Source organism: Delphinus delphis, chromosome 18 (genome assembly GCF_949987515.2).
Source record: "Delphinus delphis chromosome 18, mDelDel1.2, whole genome shotgun sequence".
Taxonomy (NCBI): Eukaryota; Metazoa; Chordata; class Mammalia; order Artiodactyla; family Delphinidae; genus Delphinus; species Delphinus delphis.
This window is the reverse complement of record NC_082700.1, coordinates 37,703,065-37,716,859: the sequence shown is the minus strand read 5'-3', so window position 1 is coordinate 37,716,859 and position 13,795 is coordinate 37,703,065.

Below are 13,795 nucleotides of genomic sequence, written 5' to 3'. Positions count from 1 at the left end.
ATCTAGGCTTCTTTGGTCTTATATGGAAACCAATTATTAATAAAATGTAATTCACTATGACTTTCCAAAGGTAGAAATCTTCTGTACTTGTCTTTCTTTATAAAAATAAACTAATAAACATGGCACTAAAAGGGGGCATGTCATTTTCACTCTGAAGTGATTTTCAGTAATGTATGTATACAGAAGTTATTAGTAGACATTTCAAAAAAATCTTTGAAAACAAATTTTATACCTATATCAAAAAATCAGAATAGATTATTTAATATTTTGTCTTTTATAATTATCTTTTCATCTTATTTTAGTTATATCCAGTCTAATTTAGTATGCATTATATTTATTTATTTAAAAATTTATTTATTTGTATACAATTTTTAAAGGTTATGTTCCATTTACAGTTATTACTAAATATTGGCTATATTCCCCATATTTTACAATACATCCTTGTAGACTATTATATTTATTTTTATAACTTAATACCATTCATTTAACATTTAGTGCTTTCTGGGTGATGCATTTTGTGTATTTCTACTTATTTAGAGTGGTTGAATCTAAAATTTATGTTGTTAATGACTTTAAAGCAAAAATGTCCACATATGGGGCATCATTTTTCCAATTATTTCCATTTTTTCTCTAGTGTTTTTTTACAATTTAGTATGCTCTATAAACTTCTATTTCCTTAGATGAAAAATGGAGATAATGCTATTAGGCCACATGGCTATTGAGTCATTAGAATTAAATGAAACAATGCTTTAGTTAACATTATCATCCCTTTTTTTGTGAAACTTTCTTCTATTCAGTTTCTGGTTCTAACCTGTGTGTTTCATTTATTTTACTTAAATCACTGACCTCTTTGACCCTTCTACTAAAATTAGTCTTTTTCTTAACCCACCATCCTACTCACTCTTTCTTTTAAAAACCCTGTCTAATAACCTCAGTATAATAAAGTTTAGTTTGCCTTTCACTGATCAGGGACTTTTTAAATAGAGCATGTATCCCCAGTACATGTGTATTTATTTATTTATAAAATGAATGAGTGAATTACTTTAAATAGTAGGCTTCATTATTATTTTATTTTATTTTATTTTATTTTTTTTGCGGTATGCGGGCCTCTCATCACCGCGGCCTTTCCCGCCGCGGAGCACAGGCTCCGGACGCGCAGGCTCAGCGGCCATGGCTCACGGGCCCAGCCGCTCTGCGGCACGCGGGATCGTCCCGGACCGGGGCACGAACCCGTGTCCCCTGTATCGGCAGGCAGACTCCCAACCACTGCACCACCAGGGAAGCCCAGGCTTCATTATTTTAAAAAATCTTTGCTTAACCCTTGGTTAAATTGAAGTCTGATTCTCATTCCAGTTTCTTTAAATACTTAATTTGAATATTTCTCAATGCTGGAAAAGATAACTCAAATATATATATATCTAAATGGAAGAATCCTATCAGCAACGGTTTATATTTTATCTTGATCACCAGTGTCAGATCATATTCACCATTTAAGATTTATTATCATTGAAATTGCACAAGAATCCATTTTTAATTTTAATTTCATCAAAAATTTACATATTTCTTGCTACAAATCAGTTGTTCTTTCAAACTAATCACAATGCTTTGCATTTTTATATTTTTTACAGATGGTTTTGTAACTGACTGATAGGTTTTTGAAGATTTTTTAATCTTAGGAACTTCTGCCTCCAAGTTTTCATCTGTTTGTTTTTTAAGTGTGCAGATACAGGTTTCTTTAATGGGTGGTGCACATATGCCATTTCCAACAACTAAATAGTATACCAAAGGAAACATTTCCAAATATCTATTTTCTAAACAGATATTACCTAGCACACATTTCTTTCCAAGAGTATTTACCTTCTGATTCTAAATGTTAAAATGTTCCATTTTTCTTAGATGTACAAATTAAATGTGTTTTTTTTTCTGTTTTACTGTTGAAAATATACTACCTTATTAGTGTCTATCAGACGGTAATGATAGGGCAACATTTTGTATAAAGAAAAAAGTGTAATCACCTTGAAATTCTATAACTTATTTACTCTTCCCTGTCGATAACTGCAAATGTCTATGTGGAAAAAAAAATGTTTCTTCGTCGATCCTTACCTTTTAGCAATTTACTGTAAGGATTTAACTGAATTTTAAAAGTGCTAACTTTATACAATTAGGAACATCAATGACACATGCAAATTCTTGCAAAAACTTCTTTGAGTATTAACTGATCTATGATTAATGAAATAAATGAATTTCAAATCTAATATTCTCATTAAATATAGGAGACATAAATACATATTTCAAATAGTGTTCTAGATAATAGTTTCCTGAATTTTTTGAGCAACTCCACTTTATATCTGATTAAGTTGTGATTATTTTCACCTGGAAATTTAAATGATTGTCAATCTGTCATTTTCTTGTTGTTTACCTATCTGAATTTTAGGAAGGGTGGTAGGAAGTTTTTAAACTGTTTATCAGTTTTGGGAGGGCTAGTTTGGTTAAAGCTAAATAGAATAATTTGCAAACTGCTTAACTGGGAACACAAAATCTACAATAAATTGTCATAAAATGAAACTAAATGGTGAGGTTCTAATTGCTTGTCTATCGTAAAACTAAACTTTTTCTCTGAGTACATAATCTGTCCTATAACATGTGGCCACCTGATGTATAAAACAAAAAAAAATTGTTTTTTATGGACCAATTATGGTCCATGTGCTGAATATTAACAAAAGTTTAATTTCCTTCCTTTGGCAAAAATGATTGTAAATAGCAGTTTTACTATTTTCCTGCTTCCCACTTGATTATATACAAATGTTCTCTTGTACGTTCACCCCTCTTTGGAGGTCACAAATCTAGAAGAGAGATTTAGGTGAATTTTGAGATTAAGGGTCATTCTCTCAAAATACTATAGTCTTTGCTAGAGAATATTCATGTACCTTTTTCGTTTTTTGTACATAGTTTGAAAAGTATTATTGATTTTTTTTTTAACTTGCCTATAGAAACACACACACACAGAACTTGTCAATACAAAGAAGAGCAATGCGAGAGGTAGTGGGTGTGTATTTATGTAGCACACATCATAATGTGGGTGCTTGATAAATGTTGCATGATGGTCACAAAAATTGTCAATTTAATTACATATTTCCTGAAATAATATCAACTTAACCCACCTTTTTTTTTTTTTTTTTTTTGCAGTACGCGGGCCTCTCACTGTTGAGGCCTCTCCCATTGCAGAGCACAGGCTCTGGACGCACAGGCTCAGCGGACATGGCTCACGGGCCCAGCTGCTCCGTGGCATGTGGGATCTTCCTGGACTGGGGCACGAACTCGTGTCCCCTGCATCAGCAGGCAAACTCTCAACCACTGCGCTACCAGGGAAACCCTACCCAGCTTCTTTTTAAATACTGTTTTCATCTTCTTTGGAAAGTAAAAATAATCTGTGGATGTTTTGTCTTAAAGTCTGTATGGAAATGCCAACCAAATGTTCAAGTTTTTTTTGATGATCTGTATTTATTATGGTTTAATAATAATTAATACTGTTTAATAACGTTGAGGAAAGAGTAAAATAAAAGACTGTCTTTTATAGCAGTCATGAACTTCTAGGAATCTTTGAAGATTTGTATTAGAAGAGGGAATCAAGTTTACCAAAAGAATGCTCTAGTAGAAATAATACTGAATATTTATGTTTTATGATTTTGTGTTTACATTAAAAAAAGTGTTGCATTTCTCTACTATATTCAGCTCTTGGGGTAGTGACAGCTTCCTGATCTCATCATTTTTCTACAAATCACTGCATTGCCCAGCCCATTTTCTACCTGGGTACCTAAACACAATATGGTAGAGTTATGTTACATTCCTATGAACACACATTGCTTTAACTTGACATTGTTACCCTTTATTACATTTTGTCTGTCTCCTCATATGGAACTGATAGGAAGAGCTAACGTTTTAGTATGTTCAGTATTGTATTTGATTGTGTCCTCATTGTCTTAGGTTTGCTACATTATTTTCTTTAGCTCTATACACTGTTTTCCCATAAGGAGTTATTGTTCATCTCTATACAACCGAGCACATGCCTAATCTCTGTGGGCATAGTTCCTCTCCACGGAATGTGGAGATAATTTTTATCTACTGTTGGGGCTATCTCAAATCTTGAAAATTACTTTGAGGCTCTATAGTCATATTATTGCCAGTGATGAAACAAGGGCATCTAGAAAAATTTTCTGGACAATGAAATATTGTTGATATCTTTTAGCAGGAAAAATTTGATTATCACCAATTTTTAAAATAATGTAAGTTATATATTCTTTCAACCAATTTATATATACACATGCATACATATATATTTGTTGGCCAGCTTGAATATAAATAATGATAATAATAAAGTTTAGGGAACTTTATAAGACTTAAATAAGATAATACACATAAAGGAAAGTAGAACGGTTTCTGGGACATGATAATACGCAATAAATGTTAGCTGTTATCATTTTAATGGTATGTTTGTATTCACATCTTTTCTTTATCTAAACAATAACATTATATATAGCACTTTGAAAATATAACTATTTTTTTAACAAATAAAATTGAATTTATGTACTAAATTGCCTCACTTTTTTCTAAGTGTCTTGCATATAAGTCCTGGACAGTGTTTTAATTTTCCAGTAAGATTCCAAAATGTAATATTATATTTATTTTACTTTGTCTTTTGGCAAACACAATTTCATTCTAAACTTAAGCATCAGAAGGAAAAATTGTATGCCTGAAAAATTGTGGTTTAACAAAGTGTGCTATTTAGATATTAATCAGTGGGTTATTAGTTTTTTATTCTTTGAACTAATTGTATCATTCTTGTGTTACCTTCATTTAGTGCAAATTTGTTTTGAACTCATATAGATAAATTCCATGATTATGCTTTATGATGCTCCTTTGACTAGTTTTGGGCATAGAACTGATAGAAAAGATTTTATTTTGGCTTATACAGTGGAGTGTTTTATTTTATCCTCATTTTCTTGTCTCTTCTGTGGTATTTTTATGATGGGAAATATAGGCTGTGAATGAGTGAGTGTAAAAGAGAATGAATTCAATTGAACAATACTTTGAGGAATTTGGTTTGGACATTAAAAAAAAAGCAGTATCAGTTAATTCAAAAAAGGGACATAGCTACCTAGGAAAATTTAAGGGAAGATATATCATTGTGAGAGAACTGCAAAGATGATGACAGAAAGGAGAAAAATTGCCATGAGTTTTATTTGGAGTCAAGCTGAGGGCTGAGGTCGGTATGATTATATACCAGGAAGTGACATCTGGGGATGGTTTAACAAGGCGAGATAGAGGAAAGGTTGATTACATGAGAGATAGTGAGTTGATAGACTTTTAAAATTGTTTGTGTAGAAATAGTAAAATGCTACATTTGTACATTTCTTCACATTTCCACATAATTTAAAACTTGAATCCTGTATTTGGAATTAGTCAAGGAAAGATTAGGGATTATTCTCCTCAGTTTAAGTCTGGAAACAGTGAGGTTCATAGCGAGTGAGACTTCCAGAACCCACTGTTTGAATTGTCAGAACTGAAATTAAACCCCTAGACTTTCAGGACTAATGCAATATTCTTTCCACCACATCCAACTGCCTCCTTGAAAAACTAAATCTCTTGTCCTTGTCTTCAAATTGGCATGTCAGTGGGAGTCTGGACTCCTAGTCATTTTATAATCTCTGGTGTGTGGGATAAGGCAGGGGCTGTTATGAAGAAAATAAAGGAAACTAATGGCCAATTTTCTCAGCATGGCATACTGTAAACAATTTCTTACAGTAGATAAATGCACATAATTTGTACTTATACTGAAAACTTTAAGAAAGAAGAAAAATAGCAAGCTTTTATAGCCTTAGCAATTTTTATTCCTTTCTACATCTCTGCCTCATATGTCATCTTACCTTGGAAATCAATAAAAAGGATTCTCTTTTAAATCCATTTATGTTCAGATTTAACTCTGAATTCAACAAGTGCTTCAAAAAGACAAACTAACCTAGTTTTCTGGACCCCATGAATTTGCTCTGCTGGATATAGATGCCATTTTAGATTCGTGTATGTCCCAAAACTTATTTCTGAACATAGTTTCTCTTTTAATACAATCTCCATCTTTCTTCTCTTATCCTTGCTGACATTTCATTTCAATCAGGGTTGAGACCTCTTCTTCAATCTTTTTGAATCAACTTTTGATGGATCTAGGAGGTTTGTTAACAGCAGCGGCCCCTATTAGGAGCAGCGGTGTCTGTCAGTCTTTGATTTTCCCCTACAGGTCATTGTTTATCTTATTCCTGTCTACTTTAGAGACTTCAGTAACTTTTAAAAATATATTTAAAAGCCAATTTACCATTTTGAAAAATGATAGTTTTCTTTTGTTGTTGTTGTTTTCATTATATTCAAGGACACAGTGTTATATTTTGATGGAAGTTTTCCTGCTTTATTATCTACTAACATCATCAGAGAAATGAAGAAGAATGTTCGCAGTGTGTAAGCTATACACTGGAACTGTGTTAACATTTTTGGAAGTTGCATTATTCTTTAAGTCCAATAATGAAATTTCTGATAAATATGTACTTATTTAATAACTATTTTTTAAGAGAAGAATTATATTAAAAACGACAGGGTTCAATATATTGTATTGTCTCTGACATTGTGGAGTAGATGAATTAATAAATTGTGGGATTTTCTCAATTAAGAAATTTATTAGCTGAAGCTGTCATTTAATGACAGAACATTATTTTTTTGTGTTTTTACAAAAATAAGAAAATCATAAATCTCAAGAATTTAAGAACATATTCTGGGGCAATTTTGCTATGGAAAATTAGTGCACAAGAATAAGATATAACCTCACAGTAAGTGTTGGACTAGTTAAACATGGAGAATAAATCCCAGATTGAAAAACCACAAGAAATGAACATAGCCTGGGGCTCACAAGTTTTTGCTTGGAAATTATAATTAAAAAGAGGATAAGAACACTAAAGAGGCAAAAGCATAAAGAGCTTTTGTTGATGGTGGTTGAGGTGTATACTTTTGTGGGTGGTAAAATGACCAGATTGACTGGATTAGAGCAGATGGTATATCCTGAGTCATAATTTGAAAGAATACTCAGAGGTTGGTGGAATCTGATTAATGTGAAAGATGAGCGAGTATAGCTTGCTCATTAGCCAACATAGGACCTGAGTCTTTACTATTTTTAATATAATCACTGAGCATTGAAATCCAGGAAAATACTGCAGCATCCAGAATAGGAAACTGAAAAGTGTGAAATGGAAGAAAGTAAATAACCAGAATTAGAGTTTTATATTTTAGAATTTTTCCATCTACCCTTTTAATTATATAATATAATTTGCTAAGAAATGTTCACAGTTCTGAAACAACATACCAAGACAATTTAAAAATATTAACAATAAGCAAGAAAGCAATGAAATTGCAGATAATATAATGAAAACTTTCTATCTTCACATATAAGCTTATTTCAAAGAAATTAAGAGAAGTCCACATTATTGTATATGTGATTTAAAAATGACTTTTTTTGTACTGAATTATGCTGATCCAAATACATGAAATAATAAATATGTAAGAACTAATATTTAAAGTAGTGAAGAGGAATTTGGAATGCACAAAGACATACAGATATAAACTTACTATAAAATGGTGTTATACGTGTATAAAAACAGATCAACAGAATGCAAGAATTGAAAACAGACCCAGAATGCATATATATATATATATATATATATATATATATATATATATACACACATATATTTAGAAATATGCATAATCAGGTTCACAAATATAAAAATAAAAATTATATTATAGGTTAGTGGTTAAAGATGAATTATTGAATAATAATTCTGAATAAAAATTTTTCTATAGAAATATAACTGAGTAATAACATTATTTAATAATATCAACCAAAATTAAATTTTGATGGATTAAAAAGAAACAATGTAACATAGGAACTCATAATTAAAAAAAATTAGGTCAACCAGATATTTGTCTTTTTTAAATGTAACAGCAAGGAAAAAAAACACAAAAGAAGACATGAGGAAATTTGACTTCATAAATCATGCAATTTCGTATACCAGAAAGTATATTTTTGATGTATGAAAAAGTCAGGAATACTAGTAATACATAAAACTTTTAAATATACATAGAAAGACTCTTTTTTTGTACATTAGTAAGTAAAGGAAACTAAATTAAACTAGTAGCAAATGCCAATTTTTTCTATCAATATGAGAGAGAATAAAATCAATCCCATCTTTTGTAGATATCAGTTCAGTGAAACTCTTTCAGATTTTGTTAATGATGATATAAGTTGATTCACAATCCTTCTGGAGACAAGTTGGCAGCATGTAACAACAACTTTTCAAGTAGTCATACAATCTGAATAGCAATCTCATTTATAAATTTTACCTTAAGAAAATAATATTAGGTTTATATATACTCTTTATGAACAAGATATTCACTAGAACATTATTTATTATGATAAAAAAATTGGAAAGAACCTATCTTTTCAATAATTGAAGACTATTTAAATTATTATAAACACAAGTTTGAATATACTTCAGCTATGCAAAATGATGTATATGATTATTTAATTACTCAGAAAACATTTACAGCACATTTGTCTTTTGGGGGGCTGCTATAACAAAATACTACAGATTGGGTGGTATTTTGACAAAAAATTATTTCTCACAGTTCTGGAGGGTGTCAGAATGGTCTGGTGAGGTCCTACTCCCAGTCACAGACTCTTTCTTTTATTTTTTAATATCTTTTTTGGAGTATAATTGCTTTATAATGTTGTGTTCATTTCTGTTGTACAACAAAGTGAATCATCTATATGTATACATATATCCCCATATCCCCTCCCTCTTGAGCCTCCCTCCCACCTTCCCTACCCCACGCCTCTAGGTGGTAACAAAGCATCAAGCTGATTTCCCTGCGCTATGCAGCAGTTTCCTACTAGCCATCCATTTTACATTTGGTAGTATATATATGTCAGTGCTACTGTCTCACTTCATCCCAGTTTCTCCTTACCCCTCTGTGTCCTAGAGTCCGTTCTCTACATCGGCATCTTTATTCCTGCCCTGTCACTAGCTTCATCAGTACCGTTTTTTAATTTTTTTTAGATTTCATATATGTTTATTAGCATACAGTATTTTTTTTTCTCTTTCTGACTTACTCACTCTGCATGACAGACTCTAGGTTTTAGCCTCACATGGTGAAAGGAACTAATAAACTCTCTGAGATCTTTTTTATAGTACCACTAATCACATTCATGAGGGCCTCATCTCCTAATACATCTCAATCCTCATTAAGATTTGAATATATTAATTTTTGGGGCACACAAATATTCAGACCATATAGCAACATTGTTAAGTTAAAAACAGTTTACCACATATAATGTACATTAGGATATCAAAATGTATGTTTTAAGAAAAAAGAGTAGAAGAGATATCCTAAAATGTTAGCAGTTGTTATTGAAAAATGAACAGAATACTCCCAGTGACTACCTACTCAAGACAAGGAGCTATTGATCAACATGTTTTTAAAATTTTGGTTCAATTTTTTCACCAAATACTGCTAAATATAATTTTCCTACATACTCTTTCAAAACTTACAATTCTATCTTTCTAAGAATTATTCACTCTAATTAATTTAGTTATTCTTTTACTCAATTTGCCATATTTTACTGACCATTTCTTTTTTTTTTTAACATCTTTAATGGAGTATAATTGCTTTACAATGGTGTGTTAGTTTCTGCTTTATAACAAAGTGAATCAGCTATGCATATACATATAACCCCATATCTCCTCCCTCTTGCGTTTCCCTCCTACACTCCCTATCCAACACCTCTAGGTGGTCACAAAGCACCGAGCTGATCTACCTGTGCTATGTGGCTGCATCCCACTAGCTATCTATTTTACATTTGGTAGCATATATATGTCCATGCCCCTCTCTTACTTTGGCCCAGCTTACCCTTCACACTCTATGTGTCCTCAAGTACATTCTCTATGACTGCATCTTTATTCCTGTCTTCCCCTAGGTTTATCAGAACCATTTTTTTAAATTCCATATATATGTGATAACATACAGTATTTGTTTTTCTCTTTCTAACTTACTTTACTCTGTTTGACAGATTCTACGCCCATCCACCTCACTACAAATAACTCAATTTCGTTTCTTTTTATGGCTGAATAATATTCCATTGTGTATATGTGTCACATCTTCTTTACCCATTCATCGGTCAATGGACATTTAGGTTGGTTCCATGTCCTACCTATTGTAAATAGTGCTGCAATGAACATTGTGGTACATGACTCTTTTTGAATTATGGTTTTCTCAGGGTATATATATCCCAGTAGGGGGATAGCTGAGTCATATGGTATATCTGTTTTTAGTTTTTTAAGGAATCTACCGACTGTTTTCCATAGTGACTGTATCAGGTTACATTCCCACCAATAGGGCAAGAGGGTTCCCTTTTCTCCACACCCTCTCCAGCATTTATTGTTTGTAGATTTTTTGATGTTGGCCATTCTGACGGGAGTGAGGTAATACGTCGTTGTAGGTTTTATTTGCATTTCTCTAACGATCAGTGATGTTGAGCATCCTTTCATGTGTTTGTTGGCAATCTGTATATATTCTTTGGAAAAATGTCTATTTAAGCCTTCTGCCCATTTTTGGATTGGGTTGTTTGTTTTTTTGATATTGAGCTGCATGGGCTACTTGTAAATGAGATTAATGCTTTGTCAGTTGCTTCATTTGCAAATATTTTCTCCCACTCTAAGGGTTGTCTTTTCATCTTGTTTATGGTTTCCTTTGTTGTGCAAAAGCTTTTAAGTTTTATTAGGTACCATTTGTTTATTTTTGTCTTTATTTCCATTTCTCTAGGAGGTGGGTCAAAAAGGATCTTGCTGTGATTTATGTCATAGAGTGTTCTGCCTATGTTTTCCTCTAAGATTTTTAGTGTCTGGCCTTACATTTAGGTTTTTAATGTATTTTGAGTTTATTTTCTGTATGGTGTTAGGGAGTGTTCTAATTTCATTCTTTTACATGTAGCTGCCCAGTTTTCCCAGTACCACTTATTTAAGAGGCTGTCTTCTCTACATCATATATTCCAGTCTCCTTTATCAAAAATAAGGTGACCATATGTGTGTGGGATTATCTCTTGGCTTTCTATCCAGTTGTATTGGTCTATATTTCTGTATTTGGGCCAGTACCATACTGTCTTGATTACTGTAGCTTTGTAGTATAGTCTGAAGTCAGGGAGTCTGATTCCTCCAGCTCCGTTTTTCTTTCTCAAGATTGCTTTTGCTATTTGAGGTCTTTTGTGTTTCCATACAAATTGTGAAATATTTTGTTCTAGATCTGTGAAAAATGCCTGTGATATTTTGACAAGGATTGTATTGAATCTGTAGATTGCTTTTGGTAGTATAGTCATTTTGGCAATGTTGATTCTTCCAGTCCAAGAACATGGTATATCTCTCCGTCTGTTGGTATCATCTTTAATTTCTTCCATCAGTGTCTTATAGTTTTCTGCATACAGGTCTTTTGTCTCCAAAGGTAGGTTTATTCCTAGGTATTTTATTCTTTTTGTTGCAATGGAAATGGGAGTGTTTTCTTAATTTCTCTTTCAGATTTTTCATCTTTAGCATATAGGAATGCAAGAGATTTCTGTGCCTTAACTTTGTATACTACTGCTTCACCAAATTCATTGATTAGCTCTAGTAGTTTTCTGGTAACATCTTTAGTATTCTCTATGTATAGTATCATGTCACCTGCAAACAGTGACAGCTTTACTTCTTTTCCAATTTAGATTATTTTACTTCTGTTTCTTGTCTGGTTGCTGTGGCTAAAATTTCCAAAATTATGTTGAATAATAATGATGAGAGGGGACAGTCTTGTCTTGTTCCTGATCTTAGAGGAAATGTTTTCAGTTTTCACCATTGAGAATGATTATAGCTGTGGGTTTGTCATATATGGCCTTCATTATGTTGAGGTAAGTTCCCTCTATGCCTGCGTTCTGCAGAGTTTTTATCATAAATAGGTGTGAATTTTGTCAAAAGCTTTTTCTGCATATATTGAGATCATCCTATGGCTTTGTCCTTCAATTTGTTAATATGATTTATCACATTGATTTATTTGCATATATTGAAGAATCCATGCATTCCTGGGGTAAACCCCATTTGATCATGGTGTATGATCCTTTGAATATGCTACTGGATTCTGTTTGCTAGTATTTTGTTGAGGATATCTGCATCTATGCTCATCAGTGATATTGGCCTGTAGTTTTCTTTCTTTGTGAGATCTTTGCCTGTTTCTGGCTAGGGTGATGGTGGCCTTGTAGAATGAGTTTGGGAGTGTTCTTCCTTCTGCTATATTTTGGAGAAGTTTGAGAAGGATAGGTGTTAGCTCTTCTCTAAATGTTTGATAGAAGTCACCTGTGAAGCCATCTGATCCTGGGCTTTTGTTTGTTGGAAGTTTTTTAATCACAGTTTCAATTTCAGTGCTTGTGATTTGTCTGTTTATATTTTGTATTTCTTATAGGTTCAGTCTCAGAGAGTTATGCTTTCCTAAGAATTTGTCCATTTCTTCCAGTTGTCCATTTTATAGGCATATAGTTGCTTGTAGTAATCTCTTATGAGCCTTTCTATTTCTGCAGTGTCAGTTGTTACTTCTCGTTTTTAATTTCTAATTCTATTGATTTGAGTCTTCTCCCTTTTTTACTTGATGAATCTGGCTATGATTTATCAATTTTGTTTATCTTCTCAAAGAGTCATATTTTAGTTTTATTGATCTTTGCTATTTTTTCCTTCATTTCTTTTTCATTTACTTCTGATCTGATCTTTATCATTTCTTTCCTTCTGCTAACTTTGAGTTTTTTTTTTTTTTTTTTTGCTTCTTCTTTCTCTAATTCCCATAGGTGTAAGGTTAGATTGTTTATTTGAGGTTTTTCTTGTTTCTTTAGGTAGGATTGTTTTGCTATTAACTTCCTTCTTTAGAACTGCTTTTGCTGCATCCTATAGATTTTGTATCATCGTGTTTTCATTGTCCTTTGTTTCTAGGTGTTTCTAGATTTCCTCTTTGATTTCTTCAGTGATCTCTTGGTTATTTAGTAGCATATTGTTTAGCCTGTATATGTTTGTTTTTTTAACAGATTTTTTTCCTTTAATTGATATCAGGTCTCTTAGCGCTGTAGTTGGAAAAGACACTCGGTATGATTTCAATTTTCTTAAACTTACCAAGGCTTGATTTGTGACCCAACATATGATCTATCCTGGAGAATGTTCCATGAGCACTTGAGAAGAAAGTGTATTCTGCTCTGTTTGGATGGAATGTCTTATAATTTTCAATTAAGTCCATCTTGTTTAATGTATCAGTTAAAGTTTGTGTTTCCTTATTTATTTTCATTTTGGATGATCCATCCGTTGGTGAAGGTGGGGTGTTAAAGTCCCCTAATCTGATCGTGTTACAGTCTATTTCCCATTTTATGGCTGTTAGCATTTTCCTTATGTATTGAGGTGCTGCTATGTTAGGTGCATAAATATTTACAATTGTTATATCTTCTTCTTGAATTGATCTCTTGATCATTATGTAGTGTCCTTCTTTGTCTCTTATAATAGTCTTTATTTTAAAGTCTATTTTGTCTGATATGCGAATTGCTACCCCAACTTTCCTTTGATTGCCATTTGCATGGAATATCTTTTTCCATCCCCTCACTTTCAGTCTGTATGTGTCCCTAGGTCTGAAGTGGGTCTCTTGTTGATAGCAG